A 20,410-nucleotide genomic window follows, 5' to 3' on the forward strand; every position below is an offset into this window, starting at 1 on the left:
AATTTCGTTAAGTAAATATCCGTTATTTCCGCTAGCGCAATGACCCTAGCGTCCAGACGCAAGTGTCCAGAATATATTTTTCCTGTAATAGCAGGATCTGATGATGGACCTGCAGTGGTTTTAAAACTGCTCAATTATACAGTAAATGGTATAAAATTCAAATAGTGACTATAGCATGTTACACCGACATAAACCGATAATTTAAATCACTACTGTAATTCGTCATCCACAGTTTATGGCTGGAAGTTGGCTAAAGGAATCATGAATCCTGCAACTGTCTGCTCTACCTTCTACGGTAGGGAATGAAACATGAATAGTAAAAATTAAATAAATAAAAATAAATAAACTCTCATAATCTAGATTTCTACAATGGAACGAGATGCAGCGGTCCTTTATTCTTGGCTAAATACGGAATTATAAGTTTCGAGGACCTCTGATTGTCTGCCTCGTCTGAAAAAAGAAAAAAAAATGCCAACCTTTCTCCTGATACACGAACTGAAATCATAACCTAGAGCCGGCCGGAGTGGCCGTGCGGTTCTAGGCGCTGCAGTCTGGAACCGAGCGACCGCTACTGTCGCAGGTTCGAATCCTGCCTCGGGCATGGATGTGTGTGATGTCCTTAGGTTAGTTAGGTTTAATTAGTTCTAAGTTATAGGCGACTGATGACCTCAGAAGTTAAGTCGCATAGTGCTCAGAGCCATATGAACCACTTTGAACCATAACCTAGATTTCGAAACAAGTAAGAGCCACTATTTTCTTTTCTTATCGCAAGCAGTGAGCCACAGGTCTTAAATGATAGCAGAGATCGCATCCTCAAAGGGTGCTACGGCAGTGTTATTTATTAACGACTACTTTTGATCACGGATCATTATCAGATCAAAAATGGTTCAAATGGCTCTGAGCACTATGGGACTTAACTTCTGTGGTCATCAGTCCCCTAGAACTTGGAACTACTTAAACCTAACTAACCTAAGGACACCACACACATCCATGCCCGAGGCAGGATTCGAACCTGCGACCGTAGCAGTCCCGCGGTTCCGGACTGCGCGCCTAGAACCACTAGACCACCGCCGCCGGCATTATCAGATCAACACAGAGTTGTAAATGTGGCACAGAAGAGCAGTTCGTTCACGTCTGACATACAGACCAAACCAAAGAGCAGACTGTATTCAGTTTCACGACTTCCGAAGGCTGACATCAGACGTACGGTTAGAGTCATGATGCTCAACGGAGCACGCTCTAGTGTTTGGCTTGTATGATGTCAACAAACTGTACGTCTATGCTACATTCATAATTAGATGTCGATCTGATGATGCTGTGAGATCACAATTAATCGTAAATAAATAAATTATTTTGTACAGAAACCAGATGGCAGTTATAAGAGTCGAGGGGCATGAAAGGGAAGCAGTGGTTGGGAAGGGAGTGAGACAGGGTTGTAGCCTCTCCCCGATGTTATTCAATAGGTATATTGAGCAAACAGTAAAGGAAACAAAAGAAAAATTCGGAGTAGGTATTAAAATCGGTGGAGAAGAAATAAAAACTTTGAGTTCGCCGATGACATTGTAATTCTGTCAGAGACAGCAAAGGACCTGGAAGAGCAGCTGAACGGGATGGGGAGTGTCTTGAAAGGAGGATATAAGATGAACATCAACAAAGCAAAGTGAGGATAATGGAATGTAGTCGAATTAAGTCGGGTGATGCTGAGGGAATTAGATTAGGAAATGAGACACTTAAAGTAGTAATTGAGTTTTGCTGTTTGGGGAGCAAAATAACTGATGATAGTCGAAGTAGAGAGGATATAAAATGTAGACTGGCAACGGCAAGGAAAGCGTTTCTGAAGAAAAGAGATTTATTAACATCGAGTATAGATTTAAGTGTCAGGAAGTCGTTTCTGAAAGTATTTGTATGGAGTGTAGCCATGTATGGAAGTGAAACATGGACGATAAATAGTTTGGACAAGAAGAGAATAGAAGCTTTCGAAATGTGGTGCTACAGAAGAATGCTGAAGATTAGATGGGTAGAGCACATAACTAATGGGGATGTATTGAATAGGAGTTTGTGGCACAACTTGACTAGAAGAAGGGATCGGTTGGTAGGACATGTTCTGAGGCATCAAGGGATCACCAATTTAGTATTGGAGGGCGGCGTGCAGGGTAAAAATCGTAGAGGGAGACCAAGAGATGAATGCACTAAGCAGATTCAGAAGAATTTAGGCTGCAGTACGTACTGGGAGATGAAGAAGCTTGCACAGGATAGAGTAGCATGGAGAGCTGCATCAAACCAGTCTCAGGACTGAAGACCACAACAACAAACATATAAATTATTGAGACTGGAGATTTTGTCGGTTTGAGTATCTCATTCTGAATTTTATTTTTTTGTTAATGAAAGTATTCTCCTGTGGAGACACACGGAGTGTTATTACAGTGTTCAACTGCGAAAAGCACGAATAAAGATCTTTTGCAGCGCGAGACGTACGGAAACAGGGTCAATGAGGTTCTGGAGAGGAGCGACATGGGTGTGGAGCGATGCCGACTCCAGTGCTTCGGTCAGCTGCGCCAGGTTTGTCGCTTGAGGATCCGTGACGCGAACAGCCCGACTGAGGTGACCCCACAGATTTTCAGTTGAGCTTAGGTCTCGTCACTTTGGTGGCCAGGGATGAAGGTAAAGTTATCCCTGCTTTCCGAACTACACACGTACACTGCTAGCTGTGTGACGCATTGCATTGTCCTGCTGGCAGATGCAGTCGTGCCGAGGAAAAACGAACTGCGTGTACGAATGGACACGGTCCACAAGGATAGACGCACATTTGTGTTGATCCTCTGCGCATTCTGGAATTACGTTACATTCCCCAGACTGTAATGCTGTCTCCTGGTTGCAGCGTGTTTGCTTTCGGACGTTTAACATCGCACATGCCTACGGCCATCTGTCCGGTGGAGCATAAAACGTGATTCATCTGAAATGGCCACCAGTGGACGTCCACTTACGGTGCTGGCGTGCAGATTGCAGCCTTCGCCGCCGATGAACACCAGTCATCTAGGGTGCACGAACCAGGCGCCTGCTGCAGAGGCCCACACACACAAACGTTGGCTGGTCGGTCGTTGAGGAGCTTCTGCCGGCAGTCACTTGGTTCGTCTGGGCAATCAGTTGCTCAAGAGTTGCACGTCTGTTCAGCCGTACGCATCTCCGCAGTCATAGTCCACTCCCACCTGCTGCAGCCCGCGGTGCATCACACTTACCTCGGCGCCGGGTTTCGATAGCGCCATTTTGTCATGCACGGTGTACTTCAACCACGACGGCACTTGAATAGTTCACAGACTTAGGCGTTTCGGAAATGCTTCCACCCTCGGCGCGAAAGCCAATGGTCTTACCGTTTGGGACGTCAGATAAACCGCTCCGTTTCCGCACTCGTGTCCCGTCTGTGAGTAGTTACTGCACAGTTACTGCACACTGACGTCAAACGTAAGGCGTGGTCACATTAACGCAACAGAACTGTGTATTTCGTATCCTCTATAACTCTGATGAGAAGTTACAATCACTCGAGTGTTAACATCTTGGAAAAGGACAATCTGACGGCTTTTTATATTTTTTTGTATTGAGGGTTCCAGAAATTGATAATTTGTATATCCATTAGGGATATCGATCGCAACTCAAATGAGCCCGTACTACACAAAACAAAGTAGTAAGAACAAGGAGTCACCCTAAGATGGTAAGGTGCTGCCATAACGTGTCGTGTACAAGCCAGTGAAATGACTGGGCCACGGTCCGAGACCTGTGATCACTGATTACCACCAAGGAGTTCTTGCCCGGTAGGCGCTCAGACTTCACGAAACAACGCCGAGAGTCGCTTACTTCTGTTTGTAATTCTTGCCGTGCCTCCACAATGAAAGCCACAGAGAGACCTAATCTCTGAATCGGAGGCACGTAAGGCGTAGGAGGAGAGACGCAGTTGGCCGCTTCGGCAGCGGCGGCCGCCGTGATTTCACCCCCTTACGCAACGGCGGGGGAGTCTGCGATGACGCAGTGCGTACGCCCGCGCCGCCGCGCCGGCAGTATTTATGTGCGTGCACAGCGCGGCGCGTTCCCCTCGTCCGGCGCGGCACGAGGAAGGGAATTACGCTTCTTATCTGCGCGCGGCCGAGTCCGGCCGCATTGCCCAAGCGCTCACGAGACGCGGCCCACGCAGCTGCCTTCATTAAATTTCTCCCGAGTTCCCGCAGACGGCGCTTTTTCCCTTATTAAATTAAGACAGAAGATCCGGTCCTGCGCTCGTAGAAATGGATCCGCGCGGCCCCGCATTCCCCACGCCGGTAAATGCCGCTGCAGTTATCGAAGTCCCCAGGCGGACCGCAGATGAACGCGAGTTGCTACTCACGCGAGTTCTTTACCGCATTCCAGCTCAGAACACGCCACGTCGTTACTCACCGTATCGGTAAATGTACTAATTCCCATTTGTTTTATGGCTCGTATTGGTAACAGTATCACTGTTCTGTTCAAAAACTCTTATCTTGACTGCTTCGTGTAAGGTGAAACAATATACAATGAGGCACTGAGAACCATAAGGGCCCAAGACACAGGCATAAAGTGCCCATATGGAAATGTGGGAGTGAATGTCAGTGAAATCGGTGAGACAGCTTTTCGCGAATGTCCACATATACAATGTTGGCCCACAGCACAGACATCCTGCTTCACCATAAGATCAACAGATAACACGAGCATGCATACAAACTACAGTCTCAAAATCGACGGCGGGACGGCGGTGTGTCTTAGGCCTGCCCTTATGTTTCTCAGTGCCCGATTCTTAAGTATGTTGTTTGGCTATGCCCAAACGTATTTCGACAAAGTTTTGCCACTGTCACACACCTTTTATGTCTTCTCTTATTTTTACAACTTACATCTTTGCTGCACCCTGAATCGAAAACAAGAGCAGTAGAAATAACACGTGGTCTAGGCTAAATAAAAAAAAAACCTATTATGATCGAGAAACTTTAGCGAAAGACTTTTGAATAGAGGCGGACTTGGGAACTTAAGAAAATGAAATAAATAAATAAATAAAAAATAAAAATAAAACAAAAAATAAACATCACAGGCGCTGGTAAACCACAAATGAGGAAAAACGTTGCTGGTGTCCTATTTAAAGGAGTAACAGAGGTATTCACTCTCCGTCGATTTAGGGAAACAACGGGGAAACCTATACTTGTAGGATGGACGGGGATTTGATGTTTTATCCTACTGAACGTGAGTCCAGAGTTCTAATCAGTGTGCCATCCGGGTCGGTTTGCAGTGACAATTTGTAACGGAGGTCGCGAACTGAAATAAACTGCAGTATGGTTTTTCGCACGGATTTCTGCGGTCTTTGTGGGAACGCTATATATACATTATACGGTTGCCTTCAACTTCAAATAAAACTTCGTGTCCCGCCTCCCACTCGTCTGCAAACACAGACGCGTCTTGTGACGAGAAATAGTTCGTACCATCGTTGGACTACATCGTAGGAGGCATACGAAGTCCAAATTGACCATCGAACAGCAAAAACAATGCTTCATCGCACGTATTCAGTCACACGTTAGATATGATCGTTTATTGATGTCACCATGTTTTCCAGCAGCAGCTACGTAGACATTTTCACCATGTAAGTAGGCTGTGTAGGTTTTTATGTTGGTGAAGCCACGTAGCGCTCTGTATGAAAATCACTGACTGCGCTGTGTGCAGTCTGTGGCTGGTTGGACTCATTGTTGGAATATTCGCTAGTGTAGTGTTGGGCAGTTGGATGTGAACACCGCGTAGCGTTAGGCAGGTGGAGGTGAGCCGCCAGCAGTGGTGGATGTGGGGAGAGAGATGGCGGAGTTTTGAGAGCGGATGATCTGGACGTGTGTCTGTCAGAAAAAGGAAATTTGTAAGACTGCATGTCATGAACTGAGATATATATTATCACTTTTCAACACTATTAAGGTAAGCACATTGTTTGTTCTCTATCAAAATCTTTCATTTGCTAACTATGCCTATCAGTAGTTAGTGCCTTCAGTAGTTTGAATCTTTTATTTAGCTGGCAGTATTGGCGCTCGCTGTACTGCAGCAGTTCGAGTAACGAAGATTTTTGTGAGGTAAGTGATTCATGAAGGGTGTAGGTTATTGTTAGTCAGGGCTATTCATTTGTAGGGATTATTGAAAGTCAGATTGCGTTGCGCTGTCCGCAGCTCGTGGTCGTGCGGTAGCGTTCTCGCTTCCCACACCCGGGTTTCCGGGTTCGATTCCCGGCGGGGTCAGGGATTTTCTCTGCCTCGTGATGACTGGGTGTTGTGTGCTGTCCTTAGGTTAGATAGGTTTAAGTAGTTCTAAGTTCTAGGGGACTGATGACAGTCCGCCTTTCGCCGCGGAGCAGCTCGGACTTGTTTACGTCTCGGCTGCGAACGGTCGCGGAAGAAGCGGTGTTTACACCGTCGTCACTCGCGTGTGTTACTGTTTAAATCGAACGCAATGGCACACAATTTCCGAAAAACCACGATACAGTTCACGTTCTGTAACGAGTATGCAAGACCGAAGGCTTTCGAAATCGAACGTTTCTTGAGGGACGAAGTGCATCTTAATTACACGGAGATTATTGGAATTCATTTATCAATCGTGAGCAGCACTCTTTACGTGAAGATGATTGACGACGCAGCATGTGATAGGATCATTGAAGCCGCCAAACGAGGATTCCAGTTCCGACACTCCGATGGTCATATTGGCGAAGTTTTAGTCGCTCATTCGGGCCTGGGCGTGCGTACGATTCGAATCTTCGAGCTGCCTTTCGAGGTACCCGAATCATTGGTCACTGAATCACTCCAGCCATATGGCAGAGTTATTAGTCATACGGCCGAACGCTGGGCAAGTTTTAGCACGTATCCAGTGCTCAATGGTGTCCGACAGGTGCGAATTGCCCTTACAAAACATGTGCCATCGTACATAAACATCGGCGGCTGTAGAGCTATTGTCATATATGATGGACAGCCCAGGACATGCTCCGGATGTGGTGGTGAAGGACATCTTCGATCAGCGTGTATGCAGAGGAGACTCGTGCAACTCCCCAGCGGAGACTTCCAGAATCCGACCACACCAACGTCACTGCCGATGACTTACGTGACGGCACTTCGCGGGGAGGTGACGCCGAGGTCGGAGCGCACCATCGAACCGACGCCACAGTTGATTGAGGCGCCTTCGGACGCCACTGAAGAAGGAATGGCTCAGACCAACCTCCAATCTGAGACACTACAGGTGGCGCAGAAAGAGGATGAGAGCATCACAATAGGCATGGAAGCTGAAGTGGAACGGCCCCAGGGGATTGTGGCGGCGGCGGGAACGCAGGAGATGCAAGATGCGCCAACACCAGAGGCCGAGGTTAGGGCTCGCAAACAACGCTCGCCAAAGCGCCGCAAGAAGCGCCGACTAAACTCTGCGGAGACGCTCCCTTCTCTTCTAGGGAGCCCAGACGAGTCTAACACTATGGACCTGTCTGACATGGAACCACAAGCTTCGGATGTCGCAGATCATATGAATTCGGACAGTGAAATGATGTCATATCGTTCAGACGACGCATCCGCTCAGGGGCCTGCTACCCCTTCGGCGGTGGAGTCTACAGCTGCGAAAGAACAACAGATGTCACACAACAATGCCGCACAGGAAAATTTGGAGCACACCAATAGTATCAGCTGGTATGAGCAGGACGACGACATCACCGATGCGGACCATTCTATTGGTGGGGCCTTGCATTCTTCCGCATCTCAAGAAACCTAATGCCGCAGGGACACGTTCCTCGGGCGACCCTCGGCGGATGTGCAACGGGACTATCGACAAGGTGAAATTTTGTCATTTTAACATCATGTGGAGATGACAGCTACTCGACCCCAGGCATACAGAATAGGAACAGTGAATGTAAATACCATTAGATCGCCCGTGAAACAGCAGTTGTTTAGGGACATGATCTACGCGTCGGATGTGGATATACTGATGGTGCAGGAAATTTACATTCTTGAGTTCCAGGACGTACATGGATACATCTCCTACACCTCGCCGCACTCGAACAACGACAGTGGAACGGCGATATTGGTCCGGGACGGGATTCCGGTCCGAGACCTGGCTTATCTACCTTCGGCACGAGGACTGGCGATAACTGTTAATGGTATTCGCATTCTCAATGTTTATGCCCCTTCCGGCACAGACAACAGACGGGCGCGTGCGAGATATTATTCGGAAGAGATTGTGCCCTTATTTACCGGCAGATTCGATCATTTCATTATAGGTGGTGACTTCAATTGTGTTTTAGCCCAAAAAGACCAGACACCACATTACAATACTTGTCGTGAATTGCATGTGCTATGCCGGGATCTGGAGTTAAGCGACACCTGGGACATGATTCATAGTAACCGTGAGGGATATACTTTTTTTACCAGTCACTCGGCAAGCAGACTCGATCGAATATATGTTTCGGTTGGCCTACAGGATAAGGTGGTCGACGCGGAACGATGGCCTGCGGCATTTACTGATCATCTGGCTTACATTTGTACCATGTCACTCCCTAGGCAAAGTGTGTGGAGAAGCCGCGGGACATGGAAGCTCAATTCGTCCCTTTTGGCGGACCCCGAATGTCGTCAGAGAGTCGAGGAGGTATGGACCACATGTCAACGCCGTCTACCAACGTATACCTACGTGCTTCAATGGTGGCTCGAGTGCACTAAGCCGGCAATAAGAAGAGCTCTAATACAGTATGGTCGGGATAAGGCGAGATGGCAGAGAGACACTCTTGATTATTATTACACCATGCTTCGTGAGCTGTCCTTCCAGGTGCCGTCTGCAGAACATCATGCGGAAGTTCATCGTGTCAAGGCACAAATCCTATCGATCACGCGACGACGACTGGGTGGCATCCCAATACGGGCAAGATGTCTTGACACCATCACTGGGGAACGTACCTCGATGCACCATGTGTCGCGGGAACATAAGCGTTACCGCCGGGCATTGGTAACAGTGCTCCACGGTTTAGATGGCCGTCAACTGACAACACAACAGGACATTGCAAATGAATTTTTAGAGCATTTCCGCCATCTCTATGCCGGTACACCGACGGACCGTCAGGTAGGGGAAGAGATACTGCAACATCTGCAAACGACACTGACAGAGACGGATAAGGCAGCGCTTATGGAGCCACTCACAGAAGACGATATAAACGTGGCACTCACAAAAGGAGCGGCCCATAAATCACCGGGGCCAGATGGGATTACGCTAGAGTTTTATCGAGAATTCGTGGACATGATGATGCCTCAGTTGGTGTCGATGTACAATGAGGCGATGAGTCCGAACATGCGCCTACCGTCGGATTTTGTGACGGGCTTTCTTCTTCCCATCCCGAAGATGGAGAGGAGTCGTAGTGTTACTCAATATCGGCCTCTCACTATGCTAAACACCGATTATAAGATTTTTGCACGGCTACTAGCGTCTCGTCTCAAGCTGGCGATATCCAGGACAATATCCCCTGATCAGGCTTGCCTAGGGGTGCGAAGCAACATCTCCTCGGCGTTAAGTGAATACCGTGACGTTATCGCCCTTGCGGAAACTTGTAAAATGCGAGCAGCGATGATATCTGTGGACTTCGACCGTGCGTTCGACAGGATAAACCATGACTTCTTGGCGTCAGTCATGAGCCGAATGGAGATTCCACCTGTTTTCATCTCCATCATTATGAGGCTAATACGAGGGGCTACATCGAAGGTGATTGTAAACGGTCGGGAAGCGGGCTCGGTTCCTATTAACAGCTCCGTCCGACAAGGGTGCCCACTCTCCATGATGCTGTTTGCGATAGCGCTTGAGCCGCTGATGTGTGTTATGAGGCGCTCACTTACTGGGATAGCGCTTAATGAGAACTCTTTCGTTTGTCGTGCATATGCGGACGACCTGATCCTTCTTGTCAGATCAGGTCATGAAGTGCATCAGGCTGTTGAATATCTAGACTCTTACGGGACGGCAGCAGGCAGTGTCATTAACATGACGAAATCCAAAATTATGCACATTGGACGGGGTCTGGAAGACATACCGGGACCGTTTCAGACGGTGGAATCGCTGAGATGTCTGGGGATCACATTTACCCGCTCACTACGGCGGTCAGCGGCGGCGAGTTCTCGGCGGCTTCTGCAAAATGTTCGTCTGGCGATACGGAACAACGCACTGAGAGCCTTTGACATGATCCAGCGTGTGGCATACACTAACGTTCACATAGCGTCACGTCTGCCCCATTTAGCGCAGATCCTACCAATACCGAAGGGTATTGCAGACCGCCTCATGGCTGCCTTTGGTTACTATGTTAGTACTGGGCTGTTGTTTAAGATCACATATGACACGTTAACGCTGCACTTCCGGGACGGTGGCCTCAACCTCACAAACGTGCGAAACAAAGCTCTGGCGCTTTACATGCGAGCGATGATACGAAATTGGCAACAACGAAAGCACACCATTACGTCAGCTCTGATAGAAGTACTTGTTCCGCCTTCGTACGAACCCCCTATTGCGGTGGGCAATATTTCGCCTGCTCTTGCACACATTGCCTCATTTCTGGTTGATTACAGTTATGTTCGTCTGAAAGTACCTTCGACGAGAATACCCACGACTCGGAAGATCTACAGGTGCTTGATGGATCACCATGCCCGCAACGTAATGGAATTCAAATACCCGTCGAGAACGTGGAACCACATTTGGTGTGCAGTGCATACTCCATTGCTGTCAACAGCAGCGAGATCGATGTGGTACATTCTTATAAACCGTAAACTTGTGACCAGGAGTCGATTACATACAATTCATATGGTCGATTCTCCTCTTTGCACAAACTGTGGCCTGTTAGCAACGGAAGAACATGGTTTAGTGTGTGGCGCAGCGAGGGACGTCTGGATGCTGACGCGTCGAATATTGGCCTTCCTTCGGCGCACTAACTACACAGAAATCACATCGGATGTACTTTTTCTACCGGACAAGACCTTTTTTCCCAAACAAAAGACGTATGCGGTCAATTGGATCGCTGGACATGCGACGAAATATTTGTATTCGTACGATATTAAGTCCGTGATGGATTATTGGATGTATTTACAAGAACAACACGAGCTCATACGGAGTCATACGAAATACAGGACTTACTTTTCCAATTTTTTAGGAAGTGTTTTTCACAATCCGCCCGACAGCTGGGGTGTCCCAGAACTGGGAAGACTCCTGCAGCAGAACGACTAGAGACACTGGCAGAAATGGTCAAGATTATATGGCTGTCTGCCAGATTTATGATGCGACACCGCGTGCTGCAGGGATTGTGATGCAGATGCTAACTTCATTTTCACTCCCGCCCGTGACTAGGATTGTCATTTACTTTCTTCATGTTACACAAACAAAAAAGGGCGGCCTTTACGTTGATTTTCTGGTTTCCAAATTGTTTTTGCTTTGTTTTTGCTGTCTCGATCCTTTTCTTATCCCTAAGATAGTACAATTGTACGAATAAAGATTGTTTGTTTACCCTGCCTTCCTGCTCCCAAAAAAAAAGGATAAAACCATCCGCTTGGAATACGGATTTTTTTTCCATTTAAGTTGTATGTAAATCTTATTTATGTATTTGTATAGATGTATGACATTTAAGTAAAAAAAAAAAAAACAAAGTCCGGAACCGCGCGACTGCAAAAAAAAAAAAAAAAAGTGGTCAGGGCGACGGACTGTCAAAAAAAAAAAAAAAAAGAGGTCCTTGGTTCAGACATACCCTCGGGTGAAAAGTTAAAAAAAAAAAAAAAAAAAAAAATGACCATAGCTGGTAAGTCCCATGGTGCTCAGAGCCATTTTATGCGTTGCGCTAAAGTATTGTGTAAGAGTTTAGAAATGATGAGAATAAGTAAAGAGAAAACAGTCTCAGTACATTTGGTTTTACTCAATTGTTTCTGTATCAAATAACGTAAAAGTTTAGCACCACAATCATTCTTATTTTTTCTAAGGGGTAGTTTCAAGTAGAATATGCAACCAAACACGAATGTAACATCAAAGACTCTTCGCTTGTACACTGAAGTGACAAAATTCATGGGATACCTTCTAATATCGTGTCGGACCTTCTTTTTCTCGCCGTATTGCAGCAACTCGACGTGGAATGGACCCAAATAAGTTGTTGAAAGTTCCCCGTAGAACAGTGAGACATACTGCGTCTATAGCCGTCCATATTTGCGAAAGTGTTGCAGGTGCCGAATTTTGTGCACGAACTGGCCTCTCGATAACGTCTCATAAATGTTCGATCGGATTCATCTCGGGCGGTCTGGGTGGCCAAATCATTCGCTGGAACTGTCCAGAATGTTCTTCAAACCAATGGCGAACAGTTGTGGCCAGGTGACATGGCGCGTCGTTGTGTGGGTACATGAACACCACGAATGGCTGCAAATAAACTAGCCGCACATAACCATGACAGTAATCGGTTGAGTTGGACCAGAGGAGCCAGTCCATTCCATGTGAACACAGCCCATACCGCTGTGGAGCCACCACCGGCTTGCACAGTGCCTCGTTGACAACTTGGATCCAGTGCTACGTGGTATCTGCGCCATACCCGACCCCTACCATCAGCTGTTACCAGTTGAAATTGGGGCTCGTCAGACTAGGCCACGGTTTTCCAGTCGTCTACTCTGCGCCACAGACCATTAATGCCACATTTCGCGCCCACTGTCCTAACAGACACGTTCGTCGTACGTCCCATACTGATTTCTGCGGTTATTCCATATATTGTTGCTTGTCTGTTAGCACTGACAGCTCTAAGAAAACTCCGCTGTTCTCAGTCGTTAAGTGAAGGCCGTTGGTCCCTGCGTTGTCCGTGGTGAGAGATAATGCCAGAAATTTGGTATACACTCTTGACACTATGGATTTCGGAGTACTGAATTGCCAAACGATTTACGAATTGGAATGTCCCACGCGTCTAGCTCGAACTAACACTCCGCGTTCCAAGTCCGTTAACTCTCGTCGTACGCGCACAGTCGCGTCGGAAGTCTTTTTCCAAATGACAGCTCCGCCGACGCAGTGCTCTTCTATAACCACCGCCGTCTGCATCTGTGCACATCGCTCTCCATTGTCACCTCAGCGTACATTTGTCCATCTCCGTGGATGGTTTGATAACATCCGTGGCAACCTGGGAAATGGTCATTAAATGTTCGAACTTTACCGCTGAATTGATTTATTCATCAGGCTGCATCTTTCGGAAAACTCTTCTGTTTTGAAGTGCGGCTAGATGAAATGCCACGATACACAGTCTTTTGGAACTACATGGCAAGACGTGTAAAATACACCCGTGACAACCTGATCGGAAGAACAGGCCTCGATAGCAGCGACTCGCTCATCAAGCTGCTTCACTTACTTGACGGTAAGGTCACAAATTTACGATTATTGTTGGTGAAAAGACAAGCTTGTCATGAGCTTCAGTCATCCTGTGTCTCACATTTTTGTTTCTTCGACGGGCCCTGAAAGGAAGTTCAGTATTATAGAGACGATTCGTTGCAGTAAACATTAGCGGTCTTGCCGCAGAGTGGCCGTTAACAGGCTTACTCAACGAGCAGCACGTAATCGCTCTCCCGCGGGCACGGACTGGGGCAGAAGCGACTCGTGCCTAACTGCCTCATTGTCTGCCGGACGTAACGGCGCCGCACGACGCTCGCCGCTTGCCGCCCCCTTTGGGCGAACGGGGGAGACAGAAAAACCGGCCGCAGGCTTACCTTCTTGTCCCCGGGTCTATACTGCTAGTCTCTACGGGCATCACGAACACCTCGCTGCAGGGCGTGAGTTGTTTCTTCCCAGTCGAACTCTTCGTTGCCGCATCTCCAGTTAAACTAATGTTTTTTCTTCTAGACGCGAAAATGACAGGCGGTGCAGAGTTACTTTATTTCTGAAACGTGTGGATAAAAATCCTAGGTCAAGATCGCAAAAATTCCTTTATTGATTACTAGTTTCAACTCAATGGTGAGCCATCTTCAGTTCAGTAAAAATTACTACTTAATTCAGGGTATTACACTTTGTCACAATCTGATGTGGTCACGTACTCACTAAAGTAAGTCGTCTTGTTTGTACTTTACCTTATTTAGCGTGTACATGGCAACAAGAGCGATTCAGCTCAACAGATTGTGAACTATGTATAATGCCTTATTCGCACTGAATTAAGTAATAATATTTATTGAGAAGAAGATGGCTCGTCGAGGGGCTGAGACTAGTAATCAATAAAGGAATTTTAGCGATACTGACCTAAGCTTTTTAACCATGCATTTTAAAATAACAGATGGTGTGTCTTCGTATTTGAAAATGTCAAAAGACAACGTACTGTATTTCACTGGCAATAAGATTGAAACATGTAGGAGACTACGCTTCTCATTTGCTTAATTTGTAATAGTACTAAAAATTATAGTCTATACTACGAGAAACTCATGTGCTGCTCACAAAGTGCGAAGCACTACCTACTTGCTTCCCGTGCACAAATTTTACCCCACTATGATAGAGTACGTTCCAGGATTACGGCATTGAGAAGAGGGTGTATGAGTTTATCATCAGCTCGACGTGGGACAAAAATGGGTAAAGAAGTACACAGTGGCTATTTACAAAAATCAGCATTAATCTGAAGTTCTTAAAGAAGACGACAAGAAATGTAACGAAGGATGGTTGGATGAGTATTCGAACAGAGCTCCTCCGAAGTATCAACCCAGTCTCTTTACCACTGCTTAATCTTTCTCAGCCGGCCGCGGTGGTCTAGCGGTTCTAGGCGCTCAGTCCGGAACCGCGCGACTGCTACGGTCGCAGGTTCGAATCCTGCCTCGGGTATGGTTGTGTGTGATGTCCTTAGGTTAGTTAGGTTTAAGTAGTTCTAAGTTCTAGGGGACTGATGACCACAGATGTTAAGTCCCACAGTGCTCAGAGCCATTTGAACCATTTTTGAATTTTTCTCAGGAACATGGTCACGGCCATTAGTTTTGCTGGCTTCACATTTCTCCCCAGAGCAGTTATTAAGAACACAGACTAAACAACGGCATACACAATTGTCTCCATTTCGGTGAAAATGGAATCTTGAATATCGTGAACTTCATTTCCTTACAATATCTACTTTGTCTTTTTCTTACAGCACGACCGGCGTTAAGTACACACCATCATACTTGACGGGTCAAAGGACTATGCCAAACATTCAACAACAAATCTGCTATAAGTCCACTTGTCGCGGAAACAGTACAAATTATCTACGCCTATCGCAACATCACGGCGTGATACGGTCATATTTTCTTAGCGTCCACACTGTAAACAGAAACTGCCGAAGTAAAGCGTGGAACGTTTTTCCAACCTGCTGTACGACGTCTGACTACGAGCTACAACCTACGAAACTAGGAAAGGGACATCACGCAAGAGCACCTGGAGACACTCGTTTCATTCAGCCATTACTGAAGCAGTAACTCTGTGACTCACGTTAGACGTCGACTGGTTGGAAGCGAAAGTTTTCATTCCTGCAACGGACAACGTTTTGAAACTCCGGATGTAAGAAGACGAGAAGTGTTGCATAAAATCTTCGTTCTCTCTCTGTAAATGACACCGCCAACCTATTTATGTATTTTAATTGTCAAATAGGTAAGATTTGGTTTCGTGTTTGAATCAGGTAATTTCTAATCGCATTTCCCAGTTTCTAAACCGGGTCGTTGAAAATACTTATCACTAGTGAGATTATATCTGGAGAACACTCCGAAGGCAACTCTTTCAAAGTAAGGACGATGTTCAGTGAAATCAAATTTGATTGTCCTTAGACCTCTAGGAAAACTAAACTCTAGGAACAAAAAGCAGATGTACTTACCTTACAGCAGTAGGCTGCTGTAAACTTCCCGTTACGATACGATGTCTGGAAACCTGAAACAGCAGCAGAAATCAAGCGTCACCGCGTGTCGTTCATACATACATGCATTAATACTTGTTCCATATATCATGAAACGACATTTCGTAATGATGTGGAACGTGTCACTTCGCACTTTTTTTTTTTTTTTTTTACAGTTGCTACTTCATAGGCCTATCTAAAAATTCATTTTTGAATAGAGGTGGTTGTCACTCAGAAATTCTTTTAATTTGTTTTCAAATGTTGGTTGGCTGTCTGTCAGACTTTTAATGCTATTTGGCAAATGACCGAAGATTTTTGTGGCAGCCTAATTCACCCCTTTCTGTGCCAAAGTCAGATTTAACCCGGAATAGTGAATATCATTTTTTCTTCTAGTGTTATAGCTATGCACCTAGCTATTATTTTTGAATTGGGGTAGATTATTAATTACAAATTTCATAAGTGAATATATGTATTGCGAAGGTACTGTGAATATCCCGAGTTCCTTAAATAAATGTCTGCAAAAGTGATCATGGTTGGACTCCAGCTACTGTTCTGATTACACGCTTTTGTGCAATGAATACTTTTTCTCTTAATGATGAATTGTCCCAAAATATGATGCCATATGAAAGCTGTGAATGAAAATAGGCTTAGTAGGGTAATTTACTGATATGTTCCTCAACAAAATTTTCAATAACCCAAACGCATAAGCAGCTGAACCTAACCGTTTCAGCAGATCATGGATGTGTTTCTTACAACTCAATTTCTCACCAATGCACACTCCCACAAATTTTGAATATTCTTCCTTAGTAACAGACTTCTGTTCATAGTCTCTACTTATCAATTGTGTTATGCTATTTACTGTACTTAACTGTATATACTATGTTTTATCAAAATTTAGTGAGAGTCCATTTGCAGATAATTTAATTATTTTCTGAAAGACTTTATTTGCAATTCCCTCAGCTGATTCTTGCTTTGCATATTCACGAATATAGAGTGGCAAGTCATATATTAAGAGCAATAATGGACACAAGACTGAACCCTGTGGGACACCATTCTTGATACCTCCCCAGGTAGAGAACTCTGCTGCTTTTTGCAGACTATCTGTACTGTTAATTTCAACCTTTTGCATTCTTCCACATAAATATAAATTAAACCATTTGTGCTCTGTCCCACTAACATCACAATACTAAAGCTTATCTGGAAGAATTTCATGATTCACGCAATCAAAAGCCTTTGAGGAATCACAAAATATCCCGTTGGGTGGTGTTTGGTTACTCAATGCATTTAATGTTTGATCAGTGAAAGGATATATAGCATTTTCTGTTGAAAAAGCTTTCTGAAAACCAAATTGAAACTTTGTTAGTACTTCATTTTTACAAATAGTTGATGCTACTCGTGAATACATAAGTTCAAATATTTGTAAAAAAGATATCATATGTGAGAAGACTGGTTTGTTATTTCTGCTGAACGCTACGGTCGAGTCCAGAGAAAAACAGCTTTTCACGTAAGTAAAATGTAGCAACTATTCTCTCTTAATTCTTACAGGGTGACCAAAATAAAACTGACGCCAGAAGTTTGTTCATGATTTTGGGACAAAGTATTTCAAATAGCAAATATACCATTAAAAAAACCGAGAAAATCCGAACATCACGAAGTGCTACTAAATTGAAAGGCGGACTGCAAAAGAATCCAAGAAATCGCGACTGGGCAGCTGTGAAAATGGGAATGAAGAGATCTTTGTGTCTGTACATTACGAAAAAAGACCTGCATCTTTATTCTTCAAATATTTATGTTATGGACGAAATAAAGCTTTCAGAATAATCTTCTCACGTAGAGTTCTGCCAGTGATTGCTGAATGAAGCAGTATCGCCACTTTTTCTGGTTCAGCCTGTTTGGTTATGCGAATTAACAAAACATGCTCTATAGTGCTGCGAAAAATTCTCAATAGGTTGACCAGGTGTTGTATAATGTTAAGATTAGTGTTTGATACCAAGTTTCTGGTCTAGTTTTACTAACCTTAGTCTGATAACGCGGAGAAAAAAAAAGAAGGACTACTGTGTTGTAAACATTCCTGAAATTTGTGGACGAACTAATAGTGAAACATAATTTTCCAGCACTTCAACAAAACAGAAGACGCTATGCTGTATGAAGTCAGATGTGATACTCTGTCGCTAGTTTTGGAAACAATCATTCTTGTCATAAGTCTAACCTAATCGCCTTGAACCGCAAACTCTTTCCTCTTCTTCTTCCTCCCACAATTGTTGTCGACGTAACATAGTAGAGGTATGAATTGGTCTCTCCTGGTAGGACTGAAAAAACTGTTCACAGTGATTTGGAACTGATGAGCTTGCTTAATTATTCAAGGAGTGAGTTGTGTTCTCCGGAAATGCTTTAGGCTAAACTTAATCTGAGTGGCAAGCTGGTATTTGTATCTCGCTTCTGGACAGTAACGGGTCAATCTTAAAACAAAGACACAGGAGAGTAATAATTTGGGTACATGATAATGGGGGCAGGTGGACGGGTGCCACAAGACAAAAAGCGAAAATGAGGATGGGTCAGAGAAACAGCGGGAGAGCAGGAGGGAAATATGGAGGCAGATGGAGACAGCAAATGTGTAATGGGAGAGAGAAAGAGATACGGTCCTTTATTTAGAAAAACTATAATACTGTGCAAAATATAATTTTTATTTCGTAAGCACAACCGCATTCGGCAAACAATATAACGCTTCTTCCGTTTCGTCATAGTATTCTCATAAAGATAAGCTTTCTTAGAAACAGTGTAATCTCTTATAATCGTGGAATCTTTAAAGCTTTAAATCATTTTAATCACTCCCTTCGCTCATGTTGCCAAATGTAACCGCAGTTTCACTCGCCAGAAAAGCTCAGAAGAAATATTCGCAACAGTCTTCAGATGACGGGAAGAGATATCACAGGAAAAATGTACGTACGCAACTTCAGACTGGCTTCAATTACCTCCTGTCCGGCGCAGCGGTTGTAATTAAACGTAGACGTCGCTAATAGCAAGGGGTAACGTGAGCCAAGGAGAAGAAAGACGGCGAAATCTAACAGAGGCGTTGCTGCCTCCATCAAATAATTAAAAGTGATGCTAACGCATGTTGAACAGCTGTTTCAAATTGAATGACCACAAAAATTTGTTCAGCAGTCTAGTGGGAAAAGGGTATCGTCACTCGAAATATTTTATTCTACCTAAAAAATTTGACAAAGACGATCATGTTGCACACGAACGTAGATGATGTGTATGAAAGAGAAATTGTTAACACTTGCTGATTCCACTTGTTTGCCATCGCTGGCTTTCCACGCTCGGCACTTCTTTCATCAAGATCTTCTGAGCGTCGCCTGTTGTCTTTACTTTTTCCGTATTACTTTACAGGATGCTTTCTCTTACGCGTCAAAAGTTTTAGCGCAGCGAAATAACACTCTCTACAAATTACACAATAGGACTTTGTTCGAATTTTCGTAGCTGAGCGAAGAGTGGGAGCCGGCCGGAGTGGCTGAGCAGTTCTAGGCGCTACAATCTGGAACCGCGCGACCGCTACGGTCGCAGGTTCGAATCCAGCCTCGAGCATGGATGTGTTTGATGTCCTTAGGTTAGTTAGGTTTAAGTAGTTCTAAGTTCTGGGGGGCTGATGACCTCAGAATTTAAGTCCCATAGTGCTCAGATCCGTTTGAACAATTTTTTTAAGAGTGGGGAACCGACATATGGGTTATCAGATCGATCAGCGTGAGTCTAGTTTTGAAAATAATGTACAATAAAAATTATTTACTCTGAAGTAATCACGATAATAAAGAAAAACTTAATTAGGGGTATCAGGGTAAGAAATAATTCACATAAAGCGACTACTAGCTATGTAAATAAAGTATCAGAAAGTGCATCTGTTCACGACATAGTTATTTGGCTCATAAAAAGCTACAGTGGTGTGCCATTTTTACATGTGAAAAGTGTTTCCTTCGAATGAAAAACTGAAGACATTTTGAAAGGAAATCATGTGTCAGTAAGACAGGCTTATGAACGAAAGAGAATACAAAGAAAAATTGAAAAAACCGGTCAAATGTTTTGTGAAATGATTTGTCTAAAAGTAAGAAATAAAATAGATTAAAGAACATTTTTGGCGCCTCTGATTGATGCGCGAAATCATGTGGAGCAAACGAGGTGCGTCAAATGTTTCTGTAATCTGTTCCATTTCTTACTCTTAGACAAATCATTTCACAAAACATTTTATTGCAATTTTCAAATTTTTCATGTGTTTATGCAAACTTTTTAAATCTCATTGTTTCTGTATTTTGTTTCAAGGCATTTTACTAAACTTGTGTCCTTACTATAGTATTTTATTCGTCCTGTCAACCCTACCTACCCTCTACAAGCCCACCCTGTAACGGGCTTCTTACCTTTTACTCATTACTGATTTCTAATATGAAACAGAGGAACTCTGTAAGGAAAAAAAACACATTTTCCATATAAAGCTAGAAAAAGCAACTTCCTCAAAAAAAGGTAAAATAAAAAAAAGCGAAAAGGAAGTATCAAACATCCCTT

At 44.5% G+C, this 20,410-nt stretch overlaps 1 protein-coding gene across 1 annotated transcript in view; it reads right to left on the reverse strand.

Moving 5' to 3' along the window:
• The window catches only part of LOC124596588 (transcriptional regulator ovo), an 858,575-nt gene that overhangs the window by 487,685 nt on the left and 350,480 nt on the right, over positions 1–20,410 (reverse strand). Inside the window, exon 2 of the mRNA XM_047135781.1 lies at positions 15,842–15,894. The gene's annotated coding sequence lies outside the window, so the exon portion shown is untranslated. The remainder of the gene's footprint in view (positions 1–15,841; positions 15,895–20,410) is intronic.

Source organism: Schistocerca americana, chromosome 2 (assembly GCF_021461395.2).
Source record: "Schistocerca americana isolate TAMUIC-IGC-003095 chromosome 2, iqSchAmer2.1, whole genome shotgun sequence".
Taxonomy (NCBI): Eukaryota; Metazoa; Arthropoda; class Insecta; order Orthoptera; family Acrididae; genus Schistocerca; species Schistocerca americana.